The sequence below is a fragment of the Mauremys reevesii genome, linkage group 7 (genome assembly GCF_016161935.1).
Source record: "Mauremys reevesii isolate NIE-2019 linkage group 7, ASM1616193v1, whole genome shotgun sequence".
Lineage (NCBI taxonomy): Eukaryota > Metazoa > Chordata > Testudines > Geoemydidae > Mauremys > Mauremys reevesii.
Genome location: NC_052629.1, coordinates 68922599 through 68934777, shown reverse-complemented (window position 1 = coordinate 68934777; position 12179 = coordinate 68922599). Strand labels below are relative to the sequence as shown.

The 12179-nt window shown below is 45.1% G+C and overlaps 1 protein-coding gene across 4 annotated transcripts in view; it reads left to right on the top strand.

Moving 5' to 3' along the window:
• The first annotated feature begins 121 nt into the window (after positions 1 to 121).
• Positions 122 to 12179, top strand: part of LOC120368798 — a 49931-nt gene continuing 37873 nt past the window's right edge. The window contains exon 1 of one of the 4 annotated variants that reach the window (XR_005582790.1): positions 122 to 248. The gene's annotated coding sequence lies outside the window, so the exon portion shown is untranslated. Of the gene's footprint in view, positions 249 to 7041; positions 7181 to 12179 lie in introns of those variants that run through there. The other 3 variants (XR_005582798.1, XR_005582789.1, XR_005582796.1) reach the window with 3 other exon arrangements.

The window sequence follows — 12179 nt, the reverse complement described above, 5'->3', positions numbered from 1 at the left end:
TGGCAGGAACTCTTGGGCAAAGATGATGAGGCATTTGTGACCTCACAGAGCTCCCTTGACAACAGCCAGGCAGGACAGGGATGCAGGGCAGGGGGAACCTTGGAAAGCCCTGTAGCCTTGCTGCAGCAAGCCTCCAGCTCGCGGTCTCTCGCTGAGGACCAAGAGACAGTTGGTGTGGAGGAGAGTCAGTGGGATCGTTTTTCATTTCTGTGTGGATTTTTTTAAAGAAATCGTCATCTGTGTAGAAGGTAAGAAAAAATATAGGCTCTAAGTACAAGATAGGAGACTCTATCCTAGCAGATTCAAAGGCATCACCACCCTCCTAGTGAAAAAGTTTTTCCTAATATCCAAGCCTTCCACACTGCAACTTGAGATCATTGCTCCTTGTTCTGTCATCAGCCAGCTCTAAGAATTTCATGAGAATCAAGCTTCCATTAGGAAAATAATTCAAAAATGCAAATACAAAAAATGTTGAGTGAAATCAATCCACCCTGATCTGTTGTGTCTGGGGGTGTGGGCCTTGGGGGCCAGACTGAGATCCTCATTGGCTAGCAACACTCAGGAAGCCAGTAACAAATTCCAGTCCTGTTACTGTCCAAGCCTCCATAATCCAAGGAACACCTGAGGGCTGCGGGAGACAAAGGGGTGCTGAGAATGTCTAACTCATGATTGAAAATACAGAGATGTGTTATTGGCTTTGGTTGGGGGACAAGTAGCAAATCAGTCGGGATTCTTGCCCCAAACAACAATCACCCATTGTCCTTTAGAGCACAAAGGCTCTAACACTCCTGACTTGCTCAGATCTCTCTCTGCTAGGACTTAAAGAATTTTCTCCATCCCCCATGATACAGAGGGAAAGAGAAAAGAAGTGCCCTCTCTTTGGTCACACATCAAGGTCATGCCAGAGCTAGAAAGAGAAGCATAAGAAACAAGTTGTATCAAAAAGTTTTGCATTTCAAACTAACTGATTTCTTAAACAAAGGCAATTTGATGTGTGGTTAGTGAACTAAAATGATACATTCTTGTCTCCATGTGTTTCTAGATTGATGAATCAGTAGATCTATCCCCTCACACCTAGTTTTTATCCATATATTGAGGGAGGAAAACAAGTTTGCCTGTTTTGTGAATTCCCAATGGTTTTCTTGAATTTCAACAAACTAGTTGATTGAACTGAACTATTTGAATAAACTGAAATGAAGACAATATTTTCTGCATCTTTCAAGGAAGCTACTGCTGTCCAAAGCTGGGTTAGCATTTCAGCTAACTTTGCTTCCAGGGCCTTAGCTATCACATCAGTGGTACGATTGTCTGAAAAACTTGGCAGTGAACATATTCCACTTAATGTTATTTTTCTCTTCTATTTCATAGAATCATAGAATCATAGAATTCAAGATCAGAAGGGACCATTATGATCATCTAGTCTGACCTCCTGCAAGATGCAGGCCACATAAGCCGATCCACCCACTCCTTAGCAAGTGACCCCTGCCCCATGCTTCGGAGGAAGGCGAAAAACCTCCAGGGCCATTGCCAATCTTCCCTGGAGGAAAATTCCTTCCCGACCCCAAATATGGCGGTCAGCTGAACCCCGAGCATGCGGGCAAGACTCTCCAGCCAAACCCTCTGGAAAAGGTTATATCATACCAGGCACATAATTGACCTATTGACTAAGCCCGTTATCCTATCATACCATCCCCTCCATAAACTTATCTAGCTTAATCTTAAAGTCATGGAGGTCCTTCGCCCCCACTGTTTCCCTCGGTAGACTGTTCCAGTATTGCACTCCCCTGATGGTTAGAAACCTTCGTCTAATTTCAAGCCTGAATTTCCTGACTGACAGTTTATATCCGTTCGTCCTCGTGTCCACATTAGCACTGAGCTGAAATAATTCTTCTCCTTCCCTGGTATTTATTCCTCTGATATATTTAAAGAGTGTAATCATATCTCCTCTTATCCTTCTTTTGGTTAAGGAAAACAAACCAGCTCCACAAGTCTCCTTTCATACGAAAGGCCTTCCATTCCTCGGATCATTCTAGTGGCCCTTCTTTGTACCCGTTCTAGTTTGAATTCATCCTTCTTAAACATGGGAGACCAAAACTGCACACAATACTCCAAATGAGGTCTCACCAACACCTTATATAACGGGACTAGCACCTCCTTATCCCTACTAGAAATACCTCGCCTAATGCAACCCAAGACCACATTAGCTTTTTACGCCACATCACATTGCCTACTCATAGTCATCTTGCGATCAACCAGGACTCCTAGGTCCTTCTCCTCCTCCGTTACTTCCAACTGGTGCGTCCCAGCTTATAACTAAAGTTCTTGTTAGACATCCCTAAATGCATAACCTTACACTTCTCACTATTGAATTTCATCCTGTTACTAATACTCCAGTTTACAAGGTCATCTAAATCTTCCTGGAGAATATCCCGATCCTCTTCCGAATTGACAATACCCCCCAACTTGGTGTCATCCGCAAACTTTATCAGCCCACTCCTACTCTTGGTTCCCAGGTCAGCAATAAATAGATTGAATAAAATCGGACCCAAAACCGAGCCTTGAGGAACTCCACTGGTAACCCCCCTCCAACCGGACAGTTCCCCCTTCAATACTACCCTCTGCAGTCTCCCCTTTAACCAGCTCCTTATCCACCTCTGGATTTTCATTTCGATTCCCATCTTTTCCAATTTAACCAGTAATTCTTCATGCGGTACCGTATCAAACGCCTTACTGAAATCCAGATATATGAGATCCACCGCATTTCCCTTGTCTAAAAAATCTGTTACTCTCTCAAAGAAGGAGATCAAGTTGGTTTGGCACGATCTACCTTTCGTAAATCCATGCTGTAATCTATCCCAGTTGCCATCGGCCTCATGCTCCGGAACCACTCTCTCTTTTAAGATTTTTTCCATGACTTTGCATACTACAGATGTTAGACTAACAGGCCTATAATTCCCCGGGTCACTTTTTTTCCCCTTCTTGAATATAGGAACTACATTAGCTAATCTCCAGTCTGTCGGTACAATCCCTGAATTTAGGGATTTATTAAAGATTATCACTAACGGGATAGCAATATCCCTCGCCAATTCCCTTAATATTCTAGGATGAAGATTATCCGGGCCCCCCGATTTACTTCCGTTAAGCTGTTCCAGTTTGGCTTCTACCTCAGATACCGTAATGTCTACCCCCATATCTTCATTCCCATCAGTCCCTCTATCACTATTCCTTAGCCCTTCATTAGCCTCATTAAAGACCGAGGCAAAGTATTCGTTCAGATATTGTGCCATTCCAAGATTATCCCTAATCTCCACTCCATTTAAAGTTTTAAGCGGTCCCACTTCTTCTTTCTTGGTTTTCTTCCTATTTATATGGCTAAAAACCGTTTGCTATTGGTTTTAATCCCTTCGCTAGGTCCATCTCCACTCGTCGCTTTGCCTTTCTCACAGCTTCCCTGCACCCTCTTACATCAATAAGGTAGGTTTCCCTGCTGATCCCTCCAATTTTCCACTCATGGTAAGCTTTCTGCTTTTTCTTAATGAGCCCTCTAAGACTCTTGCTCATCCAGCTCGGTCTAAAACTGCTACCTACGAGCCGTTTCCCGCTTCTCGGGATACATGCCTCTGACAACTCCTGCAACTTCAACTTGAAGTAACCCCAGGCGTCATCTGCCCTTAGATCCCTAAATATGTTAGCCCAGTCCACTTCCCTAACTAGTCGCCTTAATTTAGTAAAATTAGCCCTTTTGAAATCATACACCCTAGTCTCAGATGCACTATTGATTATCCTCCCATTTATTTGGAAACGAATTAGCTCATGATCACTCGAGCCAAGGTTGTCCCCTACAACAATGTCCTCAACAAGGTCCTCGTTACTCACCAAAATCAAATCTAAAATGGCATCCCCCCTCGTCGGTTCAGCAACCACTTGATGAAGGAATTCATTAGCTATCACGTCTAGGAAAAGCTGAGCCCTATTATTATTACTAGCATTTGTTTCCCAATCTATATCCGGGAAGTTAAAGTCCCCCATGATCAAGCAGTTCCTATTAGTGTTTACCTCCTTAAAAACATTAAAGAGCTCTCTATCCATCTCTAAGCTAGATCCCGGCGGTCTATAGCACACCCCAATCACTATCCTGGATGAGGCTCTGGTAGTTTTCTTCCCCAATGTGACCATTGCCCAAACAGACTCCGTATTGTCCATTGCAGTGCTAGTTATCTCATTACATTTTACCTCATTATTGATATACAGTGCTACTCCCCCACCTTTACCTTTGCATCGGTCTTTCCTAAACAGCACATACCCTTCCATACCTGTACTCCAGTCACGGCTACCGTTCCACCATGTTTCTGTTATTCCTACGATATCCGGTTTCAATTCCCGGACCAGGAGCTCCAGTTCCTCCATTTTGTTACCTAAGCTTCTCGCATTGGTGAACAAACATCCTAATTTTTCCTATTGGGCTCCTCTCACTCTTTTCACCCAACTTGGTAGGGACACAGTACTTCCAGTATGACTTGTAGATCTAGAATCCGTCCCCCCCCTCTTCCTTACACGTAACCGCCCCCCTCTGGCTATATCTGTTGTTATCTTGTTGTCCTCACTCCCAATGTGAAAATTTGGTGTGGAGAGCACTAGGACGTCTCCCCCCAGTGTCTAGTTTAAAGCTCTTTTAATCAGATGAGCCAGCCTCCCTCCTAGAAGTCTACTTCCTTCCCTACTTAGGTGGAGCCCATCCCTTGAGAACAGTTGTCTGTCCCCAAAAGCCTCCCAGTGCCCATACATCCCAAAGCCCTCCTTGTAACACCACTCCCTCAGCCAACTATTAATCATCACGATCCTCTCACCCCTTTGGCGCCCTTCCCTAGGGACAGGTAGAATCCCACTGAAGATCACCTGAGCCTCAATTTCCTTGAGCGTCTTACCCAACCTGGCATAGTCTCCCTTGATCCTCTCTAGCGAGAATCTAGCCGTGTCATTCGTTCCCACATGAAGGATGATCAAAGGGTTCTTACCCGCTCCTCTTAGGATCCTTTTCAACCTCAGGTCCACATCCCGTATTTTAGCACCCGGTAGACAGCACACCCTTCTGTTCTCCGGATCGGCCCTGGTCACAGGCCTGTCCAACCTTCGCAGTATGGAATCCCCAATCACGTAGACCTGCCTTCGCCTGGGGACAGCACGGTCCTCTAACCTATCCCCCGTTCCCCCTGGTTGCAAGCTCCTTCCATTCCTATCATCCCTTGTGGTTCCCCTTAAGCCATCCTGTATCCTCCCTGGGCCCAAACTTGGTGCTACTTCCATCGACTCCTCCCCTTTTTCTATGGGACTGGCCGCTCGCCTCTTTTTCTTTGGCCTCTCACTGTCAGCTACCACTTGCTGTACCCCTTCCTCATTCTCCAAACCTTCAAACCTGTTCCTTAGCTCAATTTCCCCCTCACTGGCTCTCCTTTTCCTTGGCCTGCTTCTCACGGTCACGTGCTTCCACCGCCCATCTTCCTCCTCTGGTGGTCCCCCTTCCTTGGCCTCAGCCCCTGCTCCCCCCTGTGCCCCTGGGCGTTCCCCTTCAGTTACTGCTTGCCATTGCTCCATCAGCATTTCAAACCCCCTTCTATTCTCTATCAGGGTTTCCACCTGCAGCTCTAGGCCCTGGATCTTTTCCTCCAGCAGCTCTATTAGGCGACACTTCATGCATATATAGTACTGTTCTGGGTCCCCCGCTAGGACCAGGTACATACCACAGCTGCTGCATGCTCTCATCCTCGGTGTGTCCTCTGCTGCTTGGCTCATGGCTGCTGGCTGCTGCTGTCTTGGCTCCGCTTGGTGTTCTTCCCTGGGGGGCGCAGGGCCTCCCCTTCCACCTCCCCCTGCCAACTCCCACGCTAACTCCCCTGTTTGCTGCCTCCTGTGCCGCTGCTCGCAGCTGTGCCGCTGCCTGGCTGGGCGGCCGCTTTTATAGGCCCCTCCTAGCCTGGCTCCTCCCCCTACTCAGGGCTCAGCCAATCCTGGCTCAGCTGCCCCTTCAGCAGCCTGCCCCTCTGGGCCTCTACAGCGAGATACAAACACTACACAAACAGACGCAAAGACACTCACCTGCTCCTCCAATGGCAACTCCCACGCTAACTCCCCTGTTGGCAGCCCTGTTGGCTGCCTCCTGTGCCGCTGCTCGCAGCTGTGCCGCTGCCTGGCTGGGCGGCCGCTTTTATAGGCCCCTCCTAGCCTGGCTCCTCCCCCTACTCAGGGCTCAGCCAATCCTGGCTCAGCTGCCCCTTCAGCAGCCTGCCCCTCTGGGCCTCTACAGCGAGATACAAACACTACACAAACAGACGCAAAGACACTCACCTGCTCCTCCAATGGCAACTCCCACGCTAACTCCCCTGTTGGCAGCCCTGTTGGCTGCCTTCTGTGCCGCTGCTCGCAGCTGTGCCGCTGCCTGGCTGGGCGGCCGCTAATAATTTAAATTATTTAAAAGATTGTCATAAATTTTGCCCTTATCAGAGATTGTCAATTTCAAATGTAATTATCACAGTGAGGGAGACTAGCCACTGGAACAAATTACCCAAAGGAGAGGTGGCGTCTCTGTTTCCTGGTGTCCTACCATCATTACTGGTTGGGAAGGTGCCTTTTAGTGAATTACAAGCAATTGGGCTTAATAGGGTGCTAAGAGTGTGAAATTTCATAGCCCGTGAAATAGAGGCCACATTAGGAGACTGAATTGTTTCACAACCGATGCCTCTATGAGAACTCAGTATGGGGTTCAGATCAGACTCTGCTGTTTTACTGGGTAGCCTGGTTGCTCCCCAGAATCAATAATGAGCAAGTGGAGTGATCCAGGGTGCAGCTCAAACATCCAACTGGGCTGGCCAGGGGCAGACATCAGGCCTGCCAGGGAAAGGTGGGTGTGGCAGTGACTTCACAAAGGCCTTTGGCAGGAACTCAGACTATTGGGCAAACATGATGAGGTGTCTGTGACCTCACAGAGCTCCCTTGACAACAACCAGGCAGGACAGGGATGCAGGGCAGGGGGAACCTTGGAGAGCCCTGTAGCCTTGCTGCAGCAAGCGTCCATCTCGTGGTCTCTCGGTGAGGTCCAAGAGACAGTTGGTGTGGAGGAGATTCAGTGGGATCATTTTTCATTTCTGTGTGGATTTTTTTAAAGAAATCGTCATCTGTGTAGAAGGTAAGAAATAATATAGGCTCTAAGTACAAGATAGGGGACTCTATCCTAGCAGATTCAAAGGCATCACCACCCTCCTAGTGAAAAAGTTTTTCCTAATATCCAAGCTTACTGTTGCCGGCTCAAAGAGCCCGAGGCGGAGCAACAGTGGTTCGTTGCCCGGTGTGCGTCGCACTAATTATCACACCAGGGTGGAGAAGCAAAACCAGGTTTATTTGAGCCCAAATATGGTGCCAGGGAGAAAAGCATTCTCAAATCCTACACACCCGCGCGCAGGCGGGATCTCAGCATTTATACCCCCCTTGTTTGTGTAAGCCTTTTGTTCGGTTTTCCCCCTCACTCCTCCCTTCCCAGCAGCAGCTACATTAGGCATTACATTTCAGCGTGTTAGAAAAGGTCTCATCCACAAGCTTATCTCTGGCCTTCACAGAACAAACGCATACAGATTTTCCTTCCCCCTCTCCCCCTCCTCCCCGCCGCTTCTGCTGTTTCAAACTCCTACATTTGCAAGCGGAGATTGCTGACAGCTACACATTTTGCTTGCAGTCTGTTAGCATCTTAGGCTGGTTAAAGTTCACAGCATGTAAGAACTTTGGTTCACTTCAGGCCCAAAGTCACAACTTTGGTTTACTCAGGCCTAGTGGCACCAACAATTCCCCCCTTTGAGAATACTCAACAAACTTTTGGCGAGTTTTCTCAAACTTTAAAAACAAAAAAACAATGAAGCTTTACAGATATATGTACAACTGCTCTTTTGAGCTTAGTTACCCCCAACCCAGGAATGAATGCATGGACAAAAGAGTGGAATGTTCATTTAACAACTAAGGGATTGGGACACTGACTATAAATCAGGTAGGTATACCAAGTGGTTTAATTTTTCCAGATGTCTCGGTGAATAATTCAGTTCCATATGCATGCTCCCCATGGACCCAGCAGGATTCGGTATGTGGGAGCCCACACCCACCCTAACCGGTCCATATGCTTGGAAGGAGCACTCTGAATGTCCCCTCTTCCATCCAGAAAGTGTCCAAGTATGTCTCCATGACCACAGATCAGATGGTACTCCTGATGCATCTGTAAGGGCAGTGGGCCAAGTCTGGTCTAGATCCCACTGCAATACCTTCCCAGCCTCAGTGATATTCAATACCATCTCTGTCAGTAACTTCTGGGTCATAGAACTAAGGGCTGAAATGACATGTAACTCACCAACTCCAGCCTGTACTTAAGATAGCTGAGTTTCAAGAATAAGGCTAGTAGCCTTTTCTAGTTGGCCCAATTTCTTATTATGTTCTTGTCTTTTAAGATATTGGCCCTAGTCCACAGGGATCTGCTCAATTCTCTTTCTTTCCAGAGGAAATAACCCAGGCCCTCTGTTGTGCTAATCTAATGGCAGCCCCTTGTGAGCAATCTGGGTATGTAGAAGTGATTTGAAAACTGGATAAGGGCAATGTCATTTAAAATCCAATTAGGGAGGGCAATACATACTGAAGGATTTATCCAAAACACAGGGCACAGCCTGTAGATTAAACCCCAAAATTCAATTAATACCACATTCCCAATCATGGGTCCCATAAATTTCTTCCTTGCCAGTGTACAATTCTTTGTTTCTTCACCAGGGTCAGTTCTCAATGTCCTTTTAGTCAGGAATTCCTGGACTTTGGCAATGTCAGTGGAGTGAGTGTTTTTTTCTTCTTTCCCAAAACAATTGTAGTTTAGCATCCTACAGGGGAGAGGTTTCCAGCACATATCACCCTGTAATGGCTTTGCTTTTTCTAGAAAAGTCTAAAGGCACAGTTGGTCTGTCAGTGGACAAGGGAGAGGTTGTCCAGAAGCTGTCCAGAAGCACAGTAGAACTAGAAGAAAGAATAGGCTAATCATCAATAGGAAAATTCTTCTGATGTGGAGGGGTCTTTTTGCAGTGAGAATCCTGGGTCCAAGCAGTCAGTCTTTGGCACTTCACAGCAGTGTTGGTAGACAGCAGGACTTGGAAAGGGCCTTTCCAGCGTGGAGCCAAGGCAGTCTTTCGTTGATGGATCTTTATGTAGACCCAGTCTTCTGGTTCCAAGGAGTGGGCAGGGCTGCTAGGATCTTTGGGTTGTTTCTTCTTTACCTGTGAGAAAAAAACCTAACACATTGCATTAGTGTCTTTGCAGATTTTACAAATTTTATAGTTGCATGGGCAAATTTAAGTCCCCCCTTTTTCTGGTTTTTAGCCAAGTAATGGTTCTTATACTTATTAGTGCCAAAGGAAGGGCATCTGGCCACTTTAAGTCTGTCTCCGCACAAATCTTGGCCAGTTCATTTTTAGCATGTTAACTATTCTTTTTTTTTCTCAGTTAATTTATTCTTTTTCCTTTTCCCATTTTTTTCTTTAACCTATAAAGGAAACTTTTACTTATACACCTTTTGTTAACAATAAACACATACACAGTACATTAGTTTTATTTAACATATGCCACATATACCCTTTCACTAAAATAACCTTATTACAGAGCTTTAGAACAACAAGCCAGGACAAGCACACCCACTTTGATGAGTTCATTCAATATAACCTCTAGTCCAATAGCTTTCCACCATCCCCAGCCCTCTGGCTAGAAGTCTGAGGTAGCCAGAAGGATCCCATGTCCAATATGGGGAGTGGGTTAACTTTCCATGTCCTTGCTTTCAAAGACTGTTAGTATGCAAATTTTAATAACCATTCTAAATTAAAAGATTTGGCTAATGAAGTTTCTTTCTCTTACTTAGGAAAATGTATTAGACTTTAGTATATCACATTTTTCTGATATATCCAAACACTTTGTATTCTAAATTGAACAAAACAAGTATCTGCATTTCAATTTAACACTGCCACTTGATTTTAAATTAGACCATTCCATAAAAATATTAAACACAACAATTCTGGCCACTTGAGACAAACACCACAAGACAGAACATAGAACACAAAACATAATTGTTACTCTGTCAGTAAATGCATGATATGTTGAATGCTGTTCAGCTGGCATTAGTTTTCTTTGATTATCTGAAAGACAAAACAAAAGTCTACCCCTTCTGGGCAGTCAATCATTACTTAAAATATACAAATACTCTTGTTAATTCAGGAGAATTACCCCATATTTTCTTTGCCTGAATTTATTTACAAACATTTCAAAGACACCAAAAACTTTTCTCTTTAGCATTTTTACAAAGTTCAACTGCTGTTCCCTCCAGCAACTAAAGAGTTAACTTTTCACTTTCCCTTAAAAATCACTTGCTCTTCCCTTAAATCACTTGCTTTTCCCTTCAGCAGCCACTTACCAATTCAAATCACCATTCCAAATATCCTCCTGAGTATTTGAAATTTCCATGCTTATACTCACTTACTCCTTCTTTCCACTGCACCCTCAAAAGTTTCCAACCTGTTTTCTCATCTCTCTGTTGCCTGCCTGCCTGGGCCCGATCCTGCTTTTCTCGCTGAATCGTTCCTATCCTGGACACAAACTTATTCCACTACCAGTTTAGCTAGGAGGGTGGGCTTCACAACTAGCCCCCACCCTTCTGGTCTTTTCCCTAAAACATTTTACTCCCAAAACTACTCAAGTCCTCCCTAGTAAGGCTTGCCACCTGGCAAAAATACATGGCCATTGGGTAAAGGCCATTTACTTAACACACAATCCAAACTCCTAAAGGGGGTCTACCCAGAGACCCACCCATTTGTCTGCTGACACTTAAACAGAAAAGAAAATTACACAGAGAGCAGAGAAAATTACAGTCTAAGCCAGATTTTTCCACTTCTAGTACATTGTCCGTCACGGGGGGGTGGGACAGAATTATCTCAATACAACCTCAGAGCTTCATCACACACATGGCTTCCACCCTGAGGAATTACGAACGAGAAGTTCAGTTCCGCCCACACACCTAACGCCCAAATAAACAGAGCAGAAAAACAACAGTAACCGGTTAAACCGAACAGAGCTAAAACTAGATAGTGCACCAAAACCAGATAGTGTTTCCTTATTCTATTAGGGCTCACCTTTAATCATACAATCCTTATCATATAATACCAAACAATACCAAACACAGCAAACATAAAATAACAAGGGTAAAACAGATAGATGGTGTAAATTCTGCAGGGCTCCCCCATTCTCTATTGCTCACCAAACTGTGACAAATTTCTGTTACCAATTATCCCTTATGTCAGGTGATCAAACTGACATTGCAGGATGGGGGGGTGGGGTAGAGAAATCACACCATATATCCAAATTTTAAAGCTTCATTAAAAATAATAAAACAACAATGGAGAGTATTGGGAACACTCCCACATCACTCAGGAAAAATATGAATGCTCCAAGCCTTAAGCCACTTTAATACTTACACATATCCAGACTGGCATGTCTGTGTATAATGTTCAGAGAAGGGAAATAGGTGGACGGGAGATTATCCTGTATACAGCTTGTCCAGAATTTCCAACATGCTTCCACTCTTGGGATGGCTGTTCTTTTACACCCTCGACTCTCCTGCAGCGTCTCTTTCAGAGATTCCAGTTCAGGTCAGCTGCCTGTGGCTTTTCCAGTGTCACCGAGCCATACCAGCTACAGGGTTGCAGAAGCACACTGTTGGATCTCACTGAACCGTTAAGCTTTGCAAATGCAATCTCAGCTTTGTAATTTGTACTGCCCTTGGTTTGCCTCTCTTTATTTTCCACAACCAGCTGGGGCTGAAAGCAGTTTTACTTAGCATAGTCTGTGTGCTGTTTCTTGACCTTGAACATAAAGCAGCTCTCTCTTTATCTCTGGGGTTAGCCGAGTTTCAAATTAACCCGTTCCTAGACAAATTGCTCACACTGTGTCAGAGGCTTTTCTTTGTGATTAAAAGCTCCTCTGAGATATATGATCTTATCTAGATTGAAGATACCTTCTAATGGGCACTGTTTAGATGGATTTTTACACATGTGAAGATTCCAATTCTCTAAATACCTGCAGGTTTTAGGACTATAATGTACGTACATGTACTATGCTGGGGTACC